The sequence below is a fragment of the Panthera tigris genome, chromosome B4, assembly GCF_018350195.1.
Source record: "Panthera tigris isolate Pti1 chromosome B4, P.tigris_Pti1_mat1.1, whole genome shotgun sequence".
Lineage (NCBI taxonomy): Eukaryota > Metazoa > Chordata > Mammalia > Carnivora > Felidae > Panthera > Panthera tigris.
In genome coordinates, this window is record NC_056666.1 from 125,700,885 (window position 1) to 125,724,670 (window position 23,786).

Genomic DNA, 23,786 nt, shown 5'->3' on the forward strand with positions numbered 1-23,786 from the left:
GTAATGAAATTGTAATGAATGTTGACGTCAGCAGTTCATGATGTTGACTTCATGTTACAGGTTTTAGCCACTTAATTACACAGCTATTCATTATGGCTTTGCGGTTTTCTTTTCATGTTTTGGAGCTGACAATTTTCACTTTTAAGGCTTTGGGTATTTTTGTAGACCCAAGAAGAGGCCCAGGAACTGAGTTGCCTAGTGGGAAAAAATGATCCCGTGCTGGTGACATTAAGAAACCGAGTTGAGATCAGCCTCAGGCCACTCTGAGAATTGCACTGCGCATCTCACACGTATGCACACTCACTCACACCCAGTCTCACATACACACTCACATTCATACTGTGATGCAGTTGTTGAGATAGTTAGAATCTAGCACAAAACCAAAGAGTGATCCCTCTCCGGCTTCTCCCTGCTCGCTGCTGAAGGTGCCTTGCATTGTCTACAAATCTGGACAGGACAGGCAATTTGGTCCATGGGTGTTTGGGCTTAGAGGTGTGGCCCTGCGGTGTGTTTCCTTCCTTGTACAATTCACCGGTCCCTTTTCCTACAGCTCCACGGCACTGACACAGCCCTTGGGGGGGCTGATTAATCGGCCAACCTTCCCATTTTAGAAGAACAATGAGCACCAGACAGAAAAAACACTCCTGAGAGGCTCACCAGAGACTTCCCAGGATGGAGCCCTTCCCTAGCTCAGTCACTATAACGGTCTGCACGTTCCCAAGTGTGTCTTCAAAGACTTGCCCAGGGTTGTTTTCTTCTTCTTTTTTTTAATCAGGAATTTGGTGAGGAGAAGAAGGGCAGTGCTGGGGGCTGGAAAGACAACCATGAATTTGACGCACTTGATGCCCCTGGGAAGCTCGTGCGATTCCTCAGGTGCAGGATGATATGAGCTGCAGTGGAGGCTGGAGACAGCCGGCCACATGGGGGTCAGGGAGGCAGACTCCCAAGCCACCGGTAGCTGGGAACTCTGTGAGCAGAGGAGCTGAGGATGCTGTTAGCACACGCCCGATCTCGGCCCCTGCATAACTGGGCCACGCTGAGCCAAAGGCGTGATAGGGATTGAGTCACTGGGGCCCTGCCACTGAAAGCCACCTGTAACCACTTTCATTCATAGCTCTGTTTGGAAGGTGTTTCTAAAGCACTTACCTCGTGGCCGGTCTTGTGCTGGGAGCTGAGGATCCCTCAGTGAATGGGAACAGCATTACCCTCATCTGTAAGATGAGGAAGGGAGTTGGGTTGCTGGTGGATTTCAGACTTGGTAGCAACCCTCAGGTTTGGAATGCAGCCTTTCTGGGAACCTAAATATAGGAAACACAAAAAAGCAGATCTGTTTTTGTTTGATCACTATCCCCTTTGTGAATAGTGGACCCTACTCCCGTATGGAACGCAGTTTGAACACCAATGGGTGAGATTATCCCCGAGGAACCTTCCAGGAGCCCACGCTATTCTAGAATTCTGGGGTTTCTTGATGACAGGTGAGTTCCCTTCCATTCCCAGTCATCATGATCCTGTGTCTGGAATCCCGAACTATCCATCGACTGAAGCTATCATCCTTCTTTGCCTATGGATGCCAGATTCATGTTCTGTTTTCCTTTGGGGGATGGGAGGAGTCTAAGTGCTGAAGCTTCCATCCGAGAAGCCTGCTTGCAGGAGAGGGGAGGAGGGATGACACGTGGTCAGTTGCTCTGTCTCTCTCACCATTCAGAGTGACTCTCAGCTACAAGGATTGTGGTCGTACCATTGCCACCATCATTCTACCTGCCACATGGGTCAGAGCCACTGACCCCCATCTCCGACCAGAGTGTCTCAGGACCCTACAGACCACAGTCAGCCTCCTTCCTAGAGCCTCACCTTAGTCTTGCTCTTCCTGTTCAGTCCATCCCTCCTGGCACCCCAGCCGCGCTCTGAGTACTATTTCCCTGTTGGCTACAGAGTCAAGTGCAAGCTTCTCATCCTGGTACATCCTAATACCTGTCTCAGTGGAACCTCTATAGCTTCCCAGGCTACTCCCATCCTCCCCCAAACACTTTCGTTCCTAATTCCAAGCTTCTGCTCGAGCAATGTGTCCACCTGGAATGGCTCCTTTCTTCCCCTCCTCTCAGCTGCATGGCTGCAAGTCAAGCCCTACATCCTTCCTGGGGCTGTCCCAGAACAAGCAGATTTTCCCTTCTTTGAAATCCCACAGCACTTGCCTTTGCTGTCTGAAATGCTTCATATGTGGATCACATGGGTCCTTTTGTTGGAAATCTTTTGCTGTGGCTTTGACCTGCATCTCCCATTACCCATAAGCTCTTCGAGGGCAGAGTCTGGACCTTTCAGTTCTTTTGCCCCTTTCCCTGCCCTGTGCTCAGTGAAGATATTACTTGCTCAAAGCTTCCAGAATTAGAGCACAAACCTATGTAGTATCCAGTTAGAGCATTCCGATTGCTAAAGGTGGCCAGAATTGAAGGTGCCTTTCTTGACCAATAAGCTTGATTTTAATTGGCCAATCTGATGTCAGATTGTGTTTGGTAGCTAGTATCAGAGACCAAACTAACTGGCTTTAAACAAGGCAAGGAGTTGTTTTTCCTCTCTTATGAGAGCGCAAGGCAGGTTGGCAGTTCAGGGTCAGGTAGGTGATTCTACGGCATCTCAGGTTCCTTTGTCTTTCTGCCCTGTCATCTTTAGCACATGGTTTGTATTCTCAAGGTACCTCATGGCCCCAAGATGGCTGCTACAGCTCCAGTCATCATTTCTGCATTTTAAGCATGATAAAGAATGAGGAAGGGTGGAGAAAAGCCCTTCTTTTAAGGAGCCTTACTGTTGGCCCCATCTATTAATTCTGCTTATATCTCTTTAACCAACGCTTGGCCCCTCTGCAGCCACCATTTCTCCAAGGGAGGCTGAGAAATTCAGTTCTTTAGCTGGACATATTTTTCCCACCATGACTACCCAATCAGAGTGCTCTTACTATGGAAGAGGACAGGAAGGGGTATCGATTGGGTTGGCAGCCAGCAGTGCCCGTTGTAGCTGGTGAATGGCACCCGTTGTTCTTCAGGCTGAAGAAGTGCCTGTTAAAAAAGGCGACAGATATTTCCAGTTCATGCCTGCAACTTTTTGCCAGTGAATCCCAGGACTTCAGAGGTTGGGTTTCTCTGAGATCTCATCCTCAGACGAGTATTTCTTGAATGATTCACCCTGAGCCCCCAAAACCACTGGATGTAATTGGCCTCATAAAGGGGTGATGGCTGACACTCTTGTCGTGGCCAGCTCATCCTTTAGCACTGAGGAATGGTCCTGGTGTTCTGGGTCACTTTAAAGATTTGCTAAAGCAAACATGGAGACAGGCCATGCCTTCTGTGTTAAAGCCATTGTCCCTGTACTTGATAATGAACATAATCTTGATTCCACACAATTTTGAGCTTCAATACAGATTTAATACTTCTGTATGTTTTAACTGAACAACCTGATTATATTAATAAGAGTAAATTCTGATTTTCAAAAATGATTGATTTGCTTTTAAAATCACTCTAGTACATAAAAGGTCTCTAAAAGAAATTGCAGTTGCTCTAGAAAGCACTCGTGATTTTATGGTCAGACCTTGTTTATTTCCAGTGGAAGACAGTGGTCTTCCAGCCTGGTCATTTATCCTGGCTCGCCAGAAGCTTCAGCTGGATACCTCTCTTGCTTTTACTGGCCCTCAGGAGGTTCTGTCTGTCAGGAAAGGGAGTCCCTTTTTACTTGCCTCTGTTTGCAGGATATTTAGTGTTTGGAGATGAGTGTGAAGTATCTTGTCGGTGAATCACCATGGACTGTCTCAGGGTTGAAAAGATGGGCAAAGTCAAGGGTGAAGGGGAACAGAGGGACCCTTTATAAATAAGTGGACACTTCAGTGGGCCTGAAAAATACATGTTTAAGGCCCAAGACCAAGAAGATGCTCCATTCTCTGATTTTATGTTATTTTACTTAAAAAAGTATGGAAGCTTCATGAATTGTGTGTCACCCCTGCACAGGGGCCATGCTAATCTTCTCTGTATCCTTCTAAGTTTAGTATGTGTGCTGCCTTAGCCCCGTTTCTCTGATTTTAGAACTCTCCATGAAGGTAGACTTCTGTGAGAAATGATTTTTTCTGTGGAGAGAAAGGGCTTGGTATTAGTTTCAAGTGATAAAACATCCAACCCAGACTTCACGTAAACATAAAGAGAAGGGAAGTATTGGCCCATGTAAATGAGAAGTCCAGGAACAGGATTGGCTGCACGAGCTGCTTGATTGAGGACTCCCATCATGACCTCAGACCTCAGCTGCCCCTTGCCCTTTTCAGCTGTAGCTTCCTCCCTGCGTGGGTTTATCTTCAGCTCAGCTTCTCATGTGCCAGCCAGTTGGCTGTCGCTACCCCAGACTTGACTTCCTCCTGTTAAATCAGGAGACGAGAAAGCACTTTCCTTTCCTCATAAACACGTCCTATGCGCTTTGGTTCTGACCAGATGTTGGTGGAACCCATCCCTGACCCAGTCACTAAGGTGAAGGTTTGCCCATGCCAGAATGAGGCTTCTTCCAGAAGCAGGGTGGTCCCAGAAAGCTGGAAACCATGCAGTTGCAACATCCAGAAACTCCAGAGAATGAAGGTGGGATCTAGAATGACAGAGAGGGGAGTTTTTATGGGGCTCCTGGGGCTGCAGCAAGAAAGCCATTATTCCAGGCCGCAGCTGATGGATGGTTAATACTGGTCTCAGTCCTCATCAGCAATGTTCATTCATTCCTTTGTTCACCCATTCATCTAGTTCTTTCATTCACAGCACACACATATCTCATGCAGTCCTCATGGGAGTCCCATGAGTGTCCTTGGCCTGATTAGACCCAGTGAGGTCATGTGACTTGTCTAAGGTCTCATTGTCTATAAATAGTGGAATCATGACTCACACCTGGGGCTTTTGAGGTGGTTCGTACCTATTCCCACTCAACTGCCCTGCACAGTGGAAGAAAAAGGCCTTTGCTCTGGAGCAGGGATTTGACCGGGGCATGACATCGGTAACTCTGAGATCCCTTTTGGGTCTGAGTTTATGATTTTGGGAGAGATGGAAGGTGTAGAGTTAGGTGGGAACAAGACAGAGAGGATTTTGGAGAAGCACTCCCACTGAGGAAAGCTAGGAGGTACATGAAGGGGCATCCCAGACCCGAGAATGGCCTTTGTGACGGTCCTATGAAGGTGTCCCATAGCCAGATCTCAGTTACAGGAAATATCACAGAACAGAAAGTCCTTCAAACTGAGACTGCTCCTAAATTTCAGACAATACAAAGTAAATGCAATTTTTACTAAAGACAAAGATGCTGGCTTCCCAGACTCTATCCCCGGGTGCCTGAGAGTAAATAGCCAAGGCCACAGGATCACACCCCCATTCTGGTCCTGCAGGGAATGAAGAAAAATACATCAGGGCTCCCTGGCACCCGACACAAAACTGGAGTATTTTTATGCGATGTTTTTACAGTGACTGTCATAACCGGCAATATTCCTAAAACTTACTGGGGATAATCGTAGTTTTATTTCATCCCTGTAAAAGTCTTTTGTCTAGAGTAGCATGTAATATTCTATAAATTTCCATGTAAACTCTACCCTTCCGTTTTTCACATGGGCCAGGTAGTACCTTCAGCTGATGACTCAGGACATTTTGGCTTTATTTACTAAAGTAGTCCTTCTAAATTGGGGGAAATTAAATTCAATCTGAGCCAGTTCAACCCTGCAGAATTTTATTGAGCTGTGAGCCTCGCGCTGTTCTAGATTAGGGGATGTAAAACTAAATAAAATAGAGTTCCTGTCTTCAAGGGTGTTTCAATTAACTAGTGCTCAAGCCAAACTACCCCAACAGTTAGTGGCTTAAAGCAACCCATTGATTTTGCTCTCAGCTTTGTGCGTAGGGATCTGGAAAGGGCTCGGTCGGGCAGTTCATCTCCGATGCACACGTCTGGCTTGCACATCCCTGGGGTTGCCAAGAGGTGGGCTAGAGGAGTCACTCCCAAGATGGCTTCCTTACACACACGGTTTGGTGCCTTGATGCTTTTCCACCCATCTCCACACAGCATCTTGTCTTCTGGGGCCTCTCCACATGGCTTGGACTAAACGCAGCATGGAGGTCTTAGGGTAATTGCCCTTCTGCCATGGTGGCTGGCTTCCAAGAGGTGGAAGGTAGAAGCTTCCAGTTCAGTTAATGGCTACATCCCAAGCTGGTGCGGAGTCACTTTCACAGTTGGCCAAAAGGCACAGCACACAGCCCACTTCCGAGGGATGGGGAGGAGCCCCACATCCAGGTGGGGGAGTGGCAAGGTCACGTTGCAGAGGAGCACGTGCCATGGGACAGATGACTGCAGCCATTTTGGTAAAATGCAGTCCTCCACAAGGACAGCAAAACGTGCGATTTAACAAATTATAATGCGGGAACATAACCCCAACCATAACAGCAGCAGCGAGTCAAAAGAGAGGGTGGGGTAATGGGCTCTCTAGCAGGGTGGGAAGCAGGGGAGATGGTCAGAGACATCCTCTGCGGGAAAGAGGCAACTGAGTTGGGCTGTGAAAGATGAATGGTTTGTGCATTTCAGAGAGAGGGAATAGTATATGTGTGAAGACGTGTGGTGGGGTCCTTGAAGGGCTTACCTAGAAATACCCCCCGCCCCTGCACTTCATTACTTGTATTTAATTTTAGTTGGGTTTTTATGTTGTGTGTGTACGTGTGTGTGTGTGTGTGTGTGTATCCATGTCCATATATATTTATTATTTTTGTTTTAAACAGAGACCTCCATTCAGTCTTTCACTCAGCAGCTATGTTCTGAGCACCTAATGTATGCCACAGAGTGTTTTAGGCGCTATGGCTGTAGTAGTGAAGGAAACAAAAGCACTAAACAAGAGAGACTGTTCATGAACTTCAGGTCTGTGATGGAGACCTGCAGTAAACAAATGGATGGTGATTCCAGGTAGAGACTGCAGGGGGTGCTCTTTTAGAGGGGGCGGCTGGGAGGCCTCCGGGGGTGGGGACCCTCAAGCAGAAGTGAGGGGTTTGGGCCGAGAGTACCAGGCGGAGGGAGCAGCCAGGGTGTGAACCGCTTTGGTATTTGCCCTCTACCTTGCAGTGTGGCTCTCTCTGTGAGCCTGCCTTGCTGCCCTGTGAGCTTTCTGAGGTCACAGGGCTGGAGTGGAGGTAGGACCCCCCGCCCTGTGCTCTCTGTCTGCTCTGAGCTCAGAGGAGGGCGGCTGCAGGTGCGGGTGGTCAGTGTCCAGGCCTTGAGCTCCAGCGCCATAGGTTCTCAGGATGGTGAGCAGCCTGCTCTGTCCAGTCCCCTACCCCGCTCCCCCCCCCCCCCCCGCTGTTCCTGGCACCAGGAGATTTGTTTTCACTTAGGGAGAACCTGGTCTCATCTACCGCATCAGTGTTGTTCCCAGGAAGCTGGCCCTTTCCCAAGAAGAAGAATGTGGGGCAGCAATCTCGCTAAGAAGGAAGTGTGGCTGGGATTCCAGGGAGGGAGTGATGACTCAGAGTAAGGTGCCTAGCGGGTTCCCTGGCCGCTCACCGTCTGCATGCATGCATGCCTTCTTTCATTCGTTCCCCAACATGGATGGAGCACGTAGATGGAAAGGTAGAATTTCACAGTCGGATCTACCACTGCTAGCTGTGTAATCTCAGCAGGTTATTTAGCTTCTCTGTCTCTTCAACTATAAAATGGAAACATGGGTATGATGTTTCAGAGTCGTGAGGATGAATTGAGAAGAAACCCTGGGGTTCAGACTGCCATAGTTAGCAAATAAAAAGGGTGCCAATGAGAGGATGTGGAGAAAGGGGAACCTTCTTGCATTGCTGGTGGGAATGCAAACTGGTGCAGCCACTGTGGAGAACGGTATGGAGGTTCCTCGAAAAACTAAAACTAGAGATACCCTACGACCCAGCAATTGCACTATTAAGTATTTGCCCAAAGGATACAAAAATACAGATTAGAAAGGGTACGTGCACCCCAATGTTTATAGCAGTATTGTCAACGATAGCCAAACTGTGGAGAGAACCTAACTGTCCATCAACTGATGAATGGATAGAGAAGATGTGTGTGTATGTATGTATGTGTGTATATATGTGTGTGTGTGTGTGTGTGTGTGTGTGTGTGTATATATATATATATATAACATGTGTGTATATATATACTGGAATATTACCCAGCCATCAAAAAGAATGAAATCTTGCCATTTGCCACAACGTGGATGGAACTAGAGTGTATTATGCTAAGCAAAATAAGTCAGAGAAAGACAAATGTCCTATGATTTTACTCATATATGGAATTTAAGAAACAAAACAGTTGGACATAGGGGAAGATATGGGGGGGAAGAGAAGAGAGGGAAACAGACCATAAGAGACTCTAATGATAGAGAACAGACTGAGGGTTGACGGAGGGGGGTGGATGGGAGATGGGCTAGATGGGTGATGGGTACTAAGGAGGGCATTTGTTGTAATGAGCCCTGGGTGTTGTATGTATGTGATGAATCACTCAATTCTACTCCTGAAACCGACATTGCACAGTGTGATAACTAAAATTTAAATTAAATTTAATTTTTTAAAAAATGGTGCCAAAGAAATTTTGAATGTCAGATAAATAAAGATTATTTAAAGTTTATTTGAGAGAGAGAGAGAGAGAGCAGGTATGTGGGAGGGGCAGAGAGAGAGAGGGAGAGAGAGAATCCCAAGCAGGCTCTGTGCTGTCAGCACAGAGCCCAAGGCAAGGCTCTGTCTCCTGAACTGTGAGGTCATCACCTGAGTGGAAATCAAGAGTCAGACACTTAACCGACTGAGCCACCAGGTGCCCCAGGAATATTTTTTACTGTAAGTTATGTCCTGAATATTGCATGCGTATCTAACATTCAGTTTTAACGGTGCACTTGGTATTGTAGTTGGCAATCCTACCTGGGGATAAAGATGCAGGGGGAGATGCCTGACTTTGAGAAGCATATCCTAGTGGTGGGACAAGCATGAAGAACAGAATTGCAGTGAAGGGCAATGTGAGAGGTACCATGTCAGAGGTATAGACAGAGTGCTGTGGAGACACAGACAGCCCCCTTCAGGCTCTTAAGAAAAACATCCAGACTCACTCTTGCTGGCATGCTTGTTGACCATCCCCAGTGACCGTGGGATTAAAGCCATGAGTGCACAAAATGCATGCGCATTAGGTGAGGTAGAGTTCCTGTTTGCTTTCCATCCAGTAATCCAGGAAAATGAACTGTTTTCTTTCCTCTCAAAGCAAAGGGTGATCTTTGTTGGTCAGGAAACAGACAATCTATTTCTTCTACTCCTTTTCTATAGGCCATTTTAGAATAAAATGAAATTAATTTGGGGGAAAAATCACATTGTTCCCCGACTTTATGGGATGTGCGTCCCTCAGATAAAATGCTAATAATTCATTATTCTGCTTCCCTGGAGATCTAGAGGTAAATTTGCGACGTGCCACCCAGAGATCTAAAAGGAGAAACACAATTGGAGCCTTTGGTTCCAAAATAAAACCTACCCAAAGCTGCAAGCATCAAGATACTGGGGGAACAGGTTGGGAATATTTTTAAAAAGGTGCTATCTGCCAGACGTTCTGGTCTTCCCTTGCAAATGAATGACCTGGTATTGAACATGGTCTGATCCGCATTATTAAAGCCTCCCTCTTCTTTCCCAGACATGGAAGGGGATATTTTAGATTGAGGGGGGTTGTTTGAAAGCCCTGAAAGTCCTCAGTTTGCTTTTAGTGAGATCTGAGTTGTGCCTTGCACAATAGCGAGGGATGGGAGGGAGCCAGAGGTAGGATTTGTGCTGAAGAGATTGGCAAAGGGGAAAGCCTGGGCCTGGGGCCCAATGGGGGCAGGGAGGGGAAGGAGGGTGCATCACGGAGATATGAAGCATTATTCAGTTACAGGATTCACAGCTCATTTTAATTGAGCAGCAAGTGCCAGGCCCTGTGCTAAGTACTTTTCATGCTGAGTCTCTTTCATCGCTACCCACACGTCATGCAGTATGTTCCCCCAGTTCCCATTTTACAGATTGGAGACCCAAAGTGTTTGAATCACCCGCCCACGGCCACACAGCTAGTAAGTAGCCCTGGGCCTTCTGATTGCAATGCAAAGCCCTGGGCTTAACCGCTGTGTTCCACCGCATTTTGCCATCAGACTCTCTCCTAAAAGAGCATCCCTTTTGCTGCGGGTTTTTTTTTTTCTCTGCCTGCTGTAGCGGGTGGAGGGTTGGCCTGGCCTCTAATGACCGCATGCGTGTGAGCTGAGGAAAGTCATGGGCATCCACCTCCTCCTCAGTAAAATGGTGGTCCAGCTGAGTGAGCAGGGGCCCTTTCCCGATCTGAAATTCTGTGTCCTACTCATTCACCTCTTCATTAGTTGATTGATTGATTGATTCATTCATTCAATAAATATCTCCCTCATGCCAGATACGTGCTCCAGATAACACTGGCGAAGAAGCAGCTGGCTCCTGCCCTTGCAGAACTTGGGGTCCAGGGACAGACAGCTGAGTAAACAGGCTATTATGGTACAGGGCGAAGAAGGGTATCAGGAGGGAGGCGTGTGTTTGGCATGGTGGGGTCAGGTGAGGCTCTGGTGAAGGGAGGGACATCTAAGGTGAGAGCTGAAAGAGGTACAGGCGTTACATAGTCTTAGAGGGAGCAGTTTGCGCAAAGAGAGGGCACACATGGAACCCTTAGGGAATCCAGAACAGTGCCGACTGTCTGGACAGAGGGTGGAGTGCAGTGGGAGGTGGGGGGGGGGGGCGGGCGGCAGGGGGAGGGCACAGCGAGGGGTGGGGCGTAGCCCGGAGGAGGAAAGGCCTGCAGAAATAGACCAGGGTCATGTTGAGCAGGACCTTAGAGGCCCCTGGCAGGAGGTTAGTGTTTGTCCTCAGAGCAGTGGGCAGATAGTGAAGGTCAGGATTGCCCTGTACAGTTACCCAGGTTGTGTCCTGTACAAGGGTGCCAACTAAGCGGGTGCCTCAACTCACTAAGGCATGGGCCACAGGACAGGGCCTATGCCTGCCTGGAGGAGGGCGCCTTTTTCTCATTTTCATCAAGGAGCCTTAAGGGCCGACGCTATCCTCGGTATCAGGAGAATGATGTGATCAGATTCCTGTTTTCAAGCCTTTTCTCTGATTGTGGGACTTTTTGGGTGAAGGATCAGGCCCGGGGAGGAGACTGGCAGAGGCGGTAGGCAGAAATGAGATGATGGTAGCCTGGGGAGACAGCTGAAATGGAGAGAAGGGAATGGGTTTGAGAGACACGGAGGAAGGCTGTGGCCTGTATGAACCACCTGGTTCTCATTGCCTCCTGTGAGTTAGTGAGATGAGGAAATTATTTCAGGAGCAGAAACCCTGAATCTTGGAGGAATGCAGCCTGGAGGATAAGTGTTTTGCCCCCAGGCTATTGAGAGTGCCGGAGTTTAGGTGTGGTCTCCCTCTCTTCAGCTCCAGCTCAGATATTTGATCCTGGCCAGGCTGGAGGCCAAGAGTCAGGAGACCCAGGAATTCAGCTCATCTTAGGCTGCTCGTCTGCGTTTCCAAATGGCTTTCTCCCTGCCTCTCTTTCATTATACCCTGATCCCCAAACATTTGTGGAGTGCCTGTTGAAGTGCCTGGCTCTGAGCGATAGAGCACCCTAAGGCACAGTCTCAGCCCTCAAGCAACTCACCAGTGGGGCAGTAATGAGCAGACAGGTGACCATTGAAGACTGCCTGAGAGAGGTGCCCAGGGAATGTTCCAGATGATCAGTGTGTAGGGAGGCAGAGCACAGTGGTTACTGACGTGGGATCTGGAGTCAGACAGAACTCGGTTCAAATTCGGAAAACACTTCCTAACTGTGATCCCGGGCAAGTCACATAACCTCTCTGAGCCTCCGTTTGCCCAGAGTAAACTGGGGAAAGTAAAATGCAGAGAGGAATACTTAGTAGTTTGTCTTAAGGATTAAATAATTCAAGGCACGTACAGGGCTTAGCACAGTGTCTACTAGAGGGTAACCGTTTTTCATATTGATTGGGATGGGCCAGTTTATTTGCATCTTTGACGTATGGTCCTGTGAGTTTTGACAAATGCATGGTCAGGTAACCAATACCGCAGACAAGAGACTCTTCTAACCTCCCCCGCAAGTTCCCTCGTTTTATCCCTTTGTACTTAAGACTTCCCCATACATTGTTTTTAACTTGGGATAATTTATTATCTCTTGGTTTTTGTAACAGCTTTTAATTTAAATGTTTTTTAACATTTTAAATGTTAAAATGTTTAAATGTTTTTATTTATTTTTGAAGAAGAGAGAGAGAGCACGAGCAGGGGAGGAACAGAGAGAGGGAGACACAGAATCTAAAGTAGTCTCCAGGCTCTCAGCTGTCAGCACAGAGACCGATGCGGGGCTCGAACCCATAAACTGTGACATCGTGACCTGAGCTGAAGTCGGACGCTCAACTGACTGAGCCACCCAGGTGCCCCATAACAGCTTTTTTGAGATATAATTCACATACCACACAATTTACCTGTGTAAGGTATACAATTCAATGGTTTTTAGCGCACATATTCACAGAGTTATATGACCATCACCACAGTCTGTTTCAGGACACCTTCATCCCCCCTGAAGGAAGCCCTACACGCAGTCTGTTCCCTCTTCCTGTGTCCTCCTCCCCTGCCCCAGCCCTTGACAACCAGTCATGTACTTTCCGTCTCTAGGATTTGCCTATTCTGGGCATTTGGTACAGGTGGAATCCTATACAGTCTGGGCTTTTGTTGCCTGGCCTCATTCACTGACCAGCAAGTCAAGGTTCCTCTGTGTCATAGCATTTATATGTACTTCATTCCTTCTTATGAATGAATAATGTTCCATTGTTTTGTTTTGAGAAACAGAGAGGGGTTGGTGGGGAGAGGGGGCAAGGGAGAGGGGAGGGTGAGAATCTTAAGCAGGCTGCACGCTCAGTGCGGAGCCTGACCCGGGGCTTGATCCCCCAGCAGGAAGTGAGATCATGATCTGAGCCGAAATCAAAGTCGGAACTTAACTGACTGAGTTAAGGCGCCCTATGAACAATCTTCCATTGTGTGGATGTGCTGTATTTGGTTATCCATCTGCCAGTTGATAGACATTTGGGTTGTTTCTGCTTTTTAGCTATTGTAAATAATGCAGCTACAAACACTGGCATACACGTTTTTGTGGGGACGTGTGTTTTCCTATGGAATTACTGGGTCACGGGGTGCCTTTCGAGGAACCGCCAGATTGTTTTCTGCAGTGGCAGCACCATTTTTCAAATCCACAGTGAGTGTCTGAGGACCCCTTTCCACATCCTCGCCAACATTTGTTGTTATCTATATTTTTTGATGACAGCCAGGCTTATGGTTATGAAGTGATGTCTCCATGTACCGTCTCCACATCCGTACCTTTAACCCCAGGCAATCCCTGGCTTAGTCTCTGGCCCTCTTGTTTTTGCCTTCTCTGGAACGTGAGAGCTGTAACCATACATGGGGCTGCCTTTTGCTTCTGCTTCACGCACCTCGCATAATCACTTGAGATTCATCCGTGTTGCTGTGTTTATCGCTGAGCTCCATTCCATTGCATGAATGTTTCACCCTAGGAGCCCCTGCTCTTATGCACAGCAAAGTTGGAGGGACCCCCTTGCCCACCTGAATCAAAGACTTAAGTCTCTCCCCTTGCCAGGGGTGTTTGGAGTTTGGAGGTCTTTTCCGAGGCCCTCCTGCAGGGCCATCCGTGTTACAAGAGACCCAGCCTGTTAGAATTTCTGTGCTGTGGCTCTGACGTGCCGCTCAGGGCAAGGTGCGGTGCCTTCATGGGTGGGCTGCAGCCCAGTGAGATCGGTGGGGCTGGGGCCCCGGGAACAGTTGCTGCTTGGAAGCCAGGGCTTCCGCTGTCTGGCTGCCTCCTGTCTCATCAGGCACCACCACCCCCCCACCCCCCCACCCCCCCCTGCAGCTCCTTGGGCTCATAAATGAAGCCATCTTCTCATTCCTTTACCTGTTTTCGTGGCTGGCTCTCCACTCAGGGCTTTGAGCACTTGCCACTTCCCTCCCCCCCAAACCAAAAGTGCAGCAGTTTTCCAACCGTCCATTACAGGCACAGGGAGAATAGGATGGCATGATAATAAAATGACAAGGAATCTGCACCTACAAGGTTAATTATCTACATCAGCATCCATGAGGTAGACATAATCACTTTATGCAGGAAGAAATCAAGGCCCCGGGTGAGTAAATAACTCATTCAGAGTCACCATGCTGGTAAGCAGCAGGACCGGGATTTGAACCCCCAGTGTTTCATTCGCTACCAGTGTGTCTGAAACCTCAGTCATTTGCATGGCACCTCCATGAGTTCCTTCTACCCCCTGTGCTTTATCTCACATTTTTATTGTAATCAACGTCTCACGAACAGGTTTTATTTATCAAATACACATCTACTGCACAAATGCATGTGACACAGAGGGTTTGATGTGCTAGTTGTATTTTTTTTAATATATATGAAAATAAACACATAACCCAGAACAAAAGTGTTTATCTGCATATCACATAAAACCAGCTCACATCCACCAGCGATAGGTAGGCCACATTGGCAGAAGCAAACGGCGTGGTGTGGAATGAGCTGTTTACAGGTCTTTTCTCCCTCGACGGGGAGTTACAAGTAGGCTGGGCCTGTGTTTTCTTTATCGTGGTATCCTCAGCACCAGGCACTGTAACAGACCCATCACTGGGACTTGCCACATCATTAATGACTCAGCAACAGAAGGAAGGGAGGAAGAGGGGCACAGTGAAGAATGAGTGGCTTGTCCCCCTTCCTTCCTGAGAAGACTGGAAGGAAGCCTCTTTCCCTGAGCCTTGAGAAAGGAAGGCTGGCAGGGAGCTGGGTCCTGGCACCAGGGAGGTGGGGGGTACGTAGAAGCAATGATGGCCTGAGCCACGGTGGAAATGTTGGGAAGCTGGCAACACATCCATCCAGCCCCCCTCGCTTGTGGCCTGTGGGACTGTGGGTACTCTCATCTCAACCACTGTCCTTCCTGCTTTGATCCCTGAATGTGGGGAAGTCAGCCAGTAGCTGGTTGTTTCTCAAGTCAAAGGTCTTCCTTCCCATCCTGTGTGCCACCTGCTGCTTTCCTCCCTCCTCCACCTGTGCTCGCCAGGTCCGACGACACTCCAGACAGATTCCACACCATCTCCTCTGAGGAGGGCACAAAGCAGCAGTCTCGGGAGCAGTCCACACCACAGAGCTGTGTTCCATATTTGGATAAGTCGGGAGATCTTGTAGTGAACCAATCAGTCGGCATTTATTGAGGACCTACTGTGTGCCAAGCACTGGGCTCAGTGGCCCTGAATTCTCTCCTACTTTTTATTTTATTTCTTAATGTTTATTTATTTTTGAGAGAGAGAGACAGAGGAGCGGGAGGGGCAAAGAGAGAGGGAGACACAGAATCCGAGGCAGGCTCCAGGCTCCAGGCTCCGAACTGTCAGCACAGAGCCTGACATGGGGCTCGAACCCAGGAACTGCGAGATTATGACCTGAGCCAAAGTCACATGCTTGACTGACAGAGCCATCCAGGCTCTCATGAATCCTCTCATACTTTAGAATCAGACCCTCTAGACATAGGCACTGAAGCCAGAACTTGATTTCTGAGCTTAAAAGGAAAAGCAGGGATGCCTGGGTGGCTCATTCAGTTAAGTTGTCCAACTCGTGGTTTTGGCTTAGGTCATGATCTCACAGTTTGTGAGTTCAAACCCCATATCGGGCTCCACACTGACAGTGCAGAGCCTTCTTGGGATTCTCTCCCTTCTTCTCTCTCTCTCTGCGCCTCCCCTGCACTCTGTCTGTCTCTCTCTGTTTCTCTCAGAAATGATAAATACATTAAAGAAAAAGGGGGGGCAAATATTTACTGAAGCCCTGCCAAGGTGGAATTTGAATTTATTCTCGAGAATACACAGACAATAAGTTCCTGCCCTCAAGGAGTTCAGGGGATCCAGGGGAATCTTCCTGAGTTACAGCTTGGGAAGTTGCATGTGCATTTGTCAGTGTCTTGAAATGTCACTGTATTTGTACCCTTAGACAGCCAGCATATTACAGGCAGGCAAATGTCGTTCATGAATTCAGCCAGTATTTATGGAGCGTCTTTTGCAAGGGCAGCAAATGTCTGGCACACCTGTGCTTCTGCCCCTACCAGCTACTCCATGGCAGGTGTCCTGGAGATGGCCTCAGCATCCTTCAATGTCCCAGGTATTCGAGTTGGTATCTGAAGGGAAATCTAAAGCCTCTGCTCTGTTACTTGAAAGGCAGTGGGGCTAAAATGTCCTTTGTTTCCTGAAACGGTGTTCAGAGCACCGTCTGGTGCCTTACAGGCTGCGTGTCATCCAACGCCAGGCCGCCATTCACCCAGGCTGCCCTGTGCTCAGCAGCTTATGGGCCACCCTGCAGGGCCCTGATGGGGTAGGAGATGGTAATTGAAGTTTCTGAGATTTAAAAAAAAAAAGTTTATTTAGAGAGAGAGCGAGTGAGCAGGGGAGATACAGAGAGAGAGGGAGGGAGCGAGAATCCCAAGCAGGCTCCACACCACCAGTGCAGAGCCCGACGTGGGGCTTGAACCCATGAACCGTGAGATCACGACCTGAGCAGAAACCAAGAGCCAGAAGCTTAACTGACCGAGCCGTGCAGGCACGCCAAAGTTTCTGAGCTTTTAAAACTCTTACTTGGCAAAATAGCAAAGTTGGCACCCGTGCTGTTGATCTACAACTATTGAAAGAATTTACTTGTCTGTAAAATCCCTTCCTTCCTTCTTTGCTTCCTCTGCCTTCCCCATTCTCTCTGCTTCCTTTCCCCCCCATCTCTCCCTCCCTTCCCTCTATGCTTTTGTCATTCTCTCTCTTTCTTCCACAAATATTAGATTACCTACAGTATGCCAGATGCTATTCTGGGATGCAGCAGTAAATAAAACCAAGAAAAATCCCTGCCCTCATGGAGCCTACAGTCTAGTCAGAGAGACAGAGACAAAACCAATGATGTAAATATATAGTATGCTATGTGAGGATAAGTCCTACAGAGAAAAATAAAGCAGGGAAAAAGCCTCACTGAGAGAGTGACAATTTAGTAAAGATTTTCAAAGAGGTTAGGGAAGAGCTATACAGATAACAGGGGAAGAGTCTTCTAGATAGTGGAGATAGTACGTGCAAAGGCCCTGAGGCAGGTATGTGCCTGGTATGTTTGAAGAATAGCGAGGAGTCTGGCTGGAGCGTGTTGAGCAAGTGGAAAGTGTAGATGAGTTCAGACGAGTAATGGGGGTAGGGGCCAGGCCTTGGAAGGTCTCAAATAATGGTTCTCAAAATTTAGTCTCAGAACCACCCCAGATCTGCTGAATCAGAAACCCTGGAGGTGGGATCCAAACCTTTGTTCAAACAAGCCCTCCTGCGGGGATTCTGATGTAAGATCCACTGTTATCAAACATCTAGGCTATTCCTAACCATCCCTCAGAGTCCGATGTTCCCTCTGGTGGGTGGGATAAGACAGAAGGGGCAGTCATCATTGACTTGACCTCCTGACCTCAAGAAATGCCATCATCTTAGTTTCTGGAAGTTGATATTCACACTAATAGAAAAGGTCAGGGGGCGCCTGGGTGGCTCAGTTGGTTGAGCGGCCGACTTCGGCTCAGGTCATGATCTCGCGGTCCATGAGTTCGAGCCCCGCGTCGGGCTCTGTACTGACAACTCAGAGCCTGGAGCCTGGTTCAGATTCTGTGTCTCCCTCTCTCTGACCCTCCCCTGTTCATGCTCTGTCTCTCTCTGTCTCAAAAATAAATAAACGTTAAAAAAAAATTTAAAAAAGGAAAAGGTCAGATGCTGTGCCTACGCTTAAACTGGGGGGGGACAAAAGGCGAGAGGCAGGGGTGCATGGACTGATGCCCGGGAGGTGGGATCATTGTCAGAGTAGAGAGACCCTGAGGACACCCAACCCTGGCTTCAAATTTGTCAGAGAAGACCAAAGCCTACAAAGGGGGAAATGACTCCTAAGTAGATACATGTAGAGTCCCTGTGGGTCCTCTGGACTTCTAAGCACCTGCTCGTTTTCAGATTGTGCCCACAGGCTGAGAGCTTTGTAGTACCTAGAGAACACTGGTACTAGATAGATGTAGGTGATGGTGGTGGTGTAGGCAGACATAGAGGGTGTTAGTGGTGTAGCTGGTGGTGGTGTAGGTAGCTGTAGAAGGTGTTGATGGTGGAGGCAGATGTCGGGGGTGTAGGTGGACGTAGGGGTGTGGGTGGCATCGGTGACCGTAGGGCATATTGGTGGTGTAGGTGGATGTAAGGCATGTTGGTGGTATAGGCGTAGGGGATGGTGGTGGGGTAAGTAGGCGTAGGGGACATTGGCAGTGCAAGCAGGTGTATGGGATGCTGGTGGTATAGGAGAGCATCACAAAGAGATGAGAGCTGGTTGGAGGAGGGTGGGGAGAGGAGACACCTCATCAGGGGTTTTGAGGGACCAGGGCGTGGACCATTTGAAGAGTCACAAGAGTTTTGCTGGTCAGGAGCGGAGCCAGTGGGATAAGTATGAGAGCCAGATCAGAAAGCCCTCAAATGCTATGTCAAGCAGTTGGGACTTTAACCTTTGGCAGGGAAGCCCCCCAAGCCCCACGTGCCCACTTCCCGTTAGTTGTTTCCAGGCTGTTCCAGGCTCCTTGCTTGGGTCATCACCTCCCCTCGCCTGCCAGCACAGCCAGTCCTGCAGGGGCTCCTGGGCCCTGCAGAACCCTGACCTAACTTCTTTCAGGACAGAACGACCAGACCCTCAACTGCGAAGTCAGGGAAGACACGTGGCTGTAGGAACACAGTCATATTGACCTGATGGCTCTGTTTCCAAAGAAGCAAGAAGCAGAGGTCGAACCCTTCCGAGGAGTTCTCGCCATCAGCCACCATGCACCTGGCTTGTTGAGAAATGAAAAATACCCTTTAGAAGAAATACATGTCCATCAGGGAGAAATTGGAGCATTTTTACATAATCAATACATGAAAAATTTAAGTGACCCACCATCCCACCACCTAAAATGTTAACAGCTTGTATATTTTTTCCAAATGTTTGTAGGCGCTTAATATTTTCCTTACAAAATAGTACATATTGTTCTGTGCTTGCCTTTTTCACTTTTCAGATTATGAACATCTGTATATGTCATGAATGTTCTTTGGCAACATCATTTTCAATTATTGTACTGTGTTCTATCTTATGGTCAGTTCCCTAATATTGGATACTTAGGTTGTATCCCATTCTTTTGATTCTATAAACAGCTCTGGAGTGAATTACCCTGTAATACAGCTTTTCATATGTGATTGGTTATATCCTAAGGATAAATTGCTAAACGTGGGATTGCAGGGGTTGGACCAGCCAACTCATAAAAGGCCTTGAACGCCTGCCAGTTAGATTGCTACAACAATCACTGAGGTTGGAGGCAGTCCAATAAATAACACCTCCTTTCTCTACCCCAGTTCTAATACAGCTGATGTAGATAGGATATGCCAGGCAGATGGAGATGAAAATATCGCTTTTATACCTAATAAAGACTAGTTTGGAGAACATGGCTTCGATATGCAGAAACAATGCCCTTCCTAGTACTGGACCCTGAAACCAATCAGCCGTAAGTACCTACTCGTGGACCATGCTGGAAAACGGCAGCCCTCCCCCCGGAAAGCTATGGCAATGCAGGAGTTCAGCAGAATGCTTGCTTCCTACAGGCAGCCCGCTTCCAAGGAGAAGGTGAGCTGATGGGCTGAGCTGTGCTTGCCCAGCTCTCCCCACAAACTCACCAGATGAATCACTCTGACTCCCCAGGGAAGGAGTGAGTAAGAGGGTAAGAAAAGCGAGGAGTGTTATACAAATGGATGTCCCCCTGCATGGCAGGAAACAACAGGAGAGGGCAATAAGTGTTCTCTAATAATTATTATTAAAATGACAGCTAATTTGTATGGCGCACTATGCTAGGCTTTTTTTGCATGCATTTATTCCTTTGATCCTTCTAACAATGAAATGGATATTTTGGCCATTCCTGTCTTGTAAATGAGGCTTAGAGGATTAAGCAACTGTGTCCCAGATCTCCTAGCTGGACGAACACGAAGGAGCTGACTCCAGAGACCACTCTCTCTCAGTCGTTAGCAATGTTTCTCTCATCATCAGCATCCTCCCACTTTTGAAAGGTTTGACAAGCCCTAAACTTAAGGGAAGAGTCAGCTAAGAGCCAGACTGGCCAGCTTGTCAGGGCCCCTGGGGTGAAATGGCGTGCCCCTCGCAGCATTCCGCAGACCTTCTGACCAGCCCTGTTCCCATGAAATTCATTAATTGCTTTGGAAAGAACCACTTAACCAAGTGTCCTAAATTGCAACCAGCAGCGATTATAACAGACTGCACACAACAGAGGGGACCTTGACAAGTGTCCTTGCTTCAAAGAGGGCCGAGAGAGACACACTCGAGTTCACAATGTGCGGTTTCTGATGGTTCCATTTTATCTTGAGGATCTCAGCAACTCATTAAAGATTTGCTTTGATTTAGGAAGAATCTAATGAATCTGTTAAATATATTTTTTTAATTAGGAAAAAAACATGTATTTGGGGGGGTGGGTGAGAACACTAATTATACTTTTAATTGTGCCGATGGCCCTTTGGGGTAACCTCTAAGGGATTGGGTAAGGAAAGAGAAACTGAGTTTGTCTTTAAGTGGTTTTCCCCCATTCCAGGCAATTCTCCAAAGAACAGTCACCTCTGTTGTAACCCATTTTCAGTTTTAACTGCTTTTACAAGCAGAAGCTAGGCTGGTTTTATTTTTTTCTTTTTTAAAGCAGGCAATTTTGGTGTTTCTTTAATTATATGTTCTTATAATTCTCTTATTCTTTAATCATTGGCTAAGATGTATCAAGAAACTTACAGACCTCGATGTTTATGCACTAGTATATCTGATTAAAAATGTTAGTGAGGAAATACAGGGTACTGATAAAGAGCATGGATTCTGAAGTCTCCGCTGGTGAGGTTCACAGTTGGCTCTACCTTTTATTAGCTGTGTGATCTTTGTCCAGTTACCTAGCCCCTCTGTGCTGTAGGTCGTGTCTGTCAACTGGGGATAATAGCACGCACATCATAGAACTGATAGCAGGATTTGTTGACTGTTAGTCAAACCAGGCTAGCTTATGCTACTTACCCTGCAGTAACAGACAAATCCTAAATCTCAGAAGTTTGTTGCAACCAAAGTTTATTTCTTACTCTTGCAAAATCTTCCAAAGATCTGGATGACTTCCAGTGCAGTTGCCTTCCGTGTGTTGGCTCAACATCCTCCAGGCTGCTTCAGTTTTACAGCCCCTTCGTATCAATGTGCTTTCATGCTTGCTACAGCGAAGAAGACAGATTACGGGAAATTATGTACTGGCTTTCAAATGCTCAACAGCCAGTGACACGAATCACTCTGCTTGCATTTCATTGGCCAGAGCAACCTGCATGGCTGTGCATAAATTCAAGATGGCAGAAACGGTCCAGAAGCCCAGGAATATGGGTGAGCTGTGCTGTGTCCACCACCTTATGTGTGGTGTTTATTCGAACGGTGCATGGCATGTAGCAAGCATGAAATACGCGTAAGCTTTTGTTGCTGAAGGCTCCTCCCGCCAAAATATAATTTTAATTGCTATTGAGGCTGCTTTGCTTTTCTTTTTAGATTGGGTCTAAAGAATAGCTTGCACACACTTCAAGAGGTCCAAATAGATTCCCCTGGGTGGCAGTGGGGGTAGCTCACTGTCACGGTGGCTGCTGTAGCTCTCTGGCACTTGGTAGACGGCACACGTTTGAGAGTTCGTGTTAGCAGTGTTCGAGAACACGGGCGTAGAGTCAGATGGACTTGGGTTTGAATTCCAGACCAACACCTACTAAATGAGTGTGTCCTTGACTTAGGAAAGGTGATCGAACTGTTCCTTAACTCAGTGTCTTCACGGCTCAAGTGGTCATAATAATGCTCGTGGCACAGGGTTGCTGTGCTAATTGAGTGAGGTAATGGATATAAAGTGTTTGCAGAGCCTGATACAAAATAAGTGTGCCTGCTGTTTGTGCTGTGATAGCAACGTGATGACTAAGAGACTCTCCTGCACCCTCAGCTTGCTCATCTGCGAAATAGGAATAATAATAATACTTTTAGAGCTTTTCACATCACATACGTGGACACTTAATACACAGAGTAAACACCAAAAAAAAAATTTTTTTTTTCCCTTTCTCTCCACCTGCTTCTTAATTATGTCAGATTTTGGTCCTGAGCTAACTGGAAGGGAGCCTTCTGGGTTATCTCCTTCACCCTTTCCCTGACTCCCAGTGTTGTTGAGGTAAGTGAGTGGATGGAAACACCTGCGTAGCAGTTACATAGTAACTGCTCAGTGAATGTTGTTTTCCATCACCCTCCCCCTGTCCCACCATGTCCTCTCCTTGCTAGAGCACTATTCACATGATGACATAGAATTCCAGACATCGGGGAGGGAGGTGTTTCACGACCTCAGGTGGGTCCAGCTGGGCACTGCACAAACCCCAACAGAGAACTGCCCGTTCTACCTGCTACAGTGAACCTACCCACCGCAAACTTAAAGGTACATTGCACTCACGGGAGAGTAGCTTTCCTCTCTCAAGGAACTCGACGACCTGCAAAGGGATGCTGGCAGCCAACGACCACCTCATGCTGGGATCCAGCAACAGTCAGCTATGGTGCCTGCGGGACATGATGAGCCACAGTAGGGATACTGCATCATGAGAACACGCCATACGTCCCTGATAATAACATCGCTGCCACCAGCACCTTTCAAGCCGCACGCCCTCTTCCAGAAGGCGTCTGAGAATGTGCCACCTTCTCTTTGAGGCCTTTTCTTCCCCTTCCCAGCCCGTTGGCCATTCCTTGCTCTGTGCCCCTTTGTGGACTTCTGTCAGTATCTGTTGGTACGTCTTCGGGAAGAGAACTGGACCTCATTCATCTTGGCACCCAAGACACTAACACACAGTAGGCAGTTAACAGATGATGGTTGAATAAATAATGAAGGGAGGAAATCAGGGACCTTGGAAACAACTGTTTTCCAGAGAAAACTTCTTACATAAGCTCTTTGGATGTGCGTCTCCTGGGAAGGGAAGAGTGCATATTTTTCTCTTCTAATGACTTTAAAGAAAAAAATAAAGGAAAAGCAAAGGAAAAAAGGAAAACTCTACCACCAGGAAGCACTGCAGGGTACCATGTGAGTCTGCGGAAGAGGTTCAGGCTTAGGGGGAAAGCACACGGTGATTGATTAGTCATGCCTGCTGGGGAGAGGGCTGGGAGGAGGACAGCACTTTGCCTGACAGCTGCCATCTCTCCTAAACCCTTAACCAGCGGCCAAATTAGTGAAAATGCAGCTTAAACAGTGAAGTATGGCTTTTTCTTCAACTTTTAATTGGGACATTTAGCAAATGTGTTTTACTATTAAAATGAAAATGGGGTGGAAAATAGACTTGATTTTATAATCCATACTGAGTATATATTGGTTCTCTCTCAACAAAGTATTTTTTTTTTTTTTAATGAATGAGAAGAAAAGTAACCCCCTATATCTGAATGATCGATTATTCTTTCTGGCTCGAAAAGGAGTTGATGGCAGTCCTAGGGACAGGAACGAGGGACACTGCTTACATACCAGAAGCCTCCTAGAGGGGTGGGTCGTGGTGATGCTTGGCTTTAAAATCAGAACACCTGTGTTTTCCTCCCAACTTTAATTGAAAAATTTTAAATTTTTTTTTAATGTTTATTTATTATTTTGCGGA

General features: G+C 47.5%; 1 protein-coding gene and 1 non-coding gene across 2 annotated transcripts in view; one reads left to right on the top strand and one right to left on the bottom strand.

Annotated features, from left to right (window-relative positions):
* BTBD11 (BTB domain containing 11) overlaps positions 1-23,786 on the top strand; it is a 314,753-nt gene that overhangs the window by 20,639 nt on the left and 270,328 nt on the right. The window lies entirely within an intron of this gene.
* On the bottom strand, positions 3,948-4,050 carry LOC122240628. The gene has a single exon (XR_006220407.1). It is a non-coding gene; the product is annotated as a U6 spliceosomal RNA (small nuclear RNA).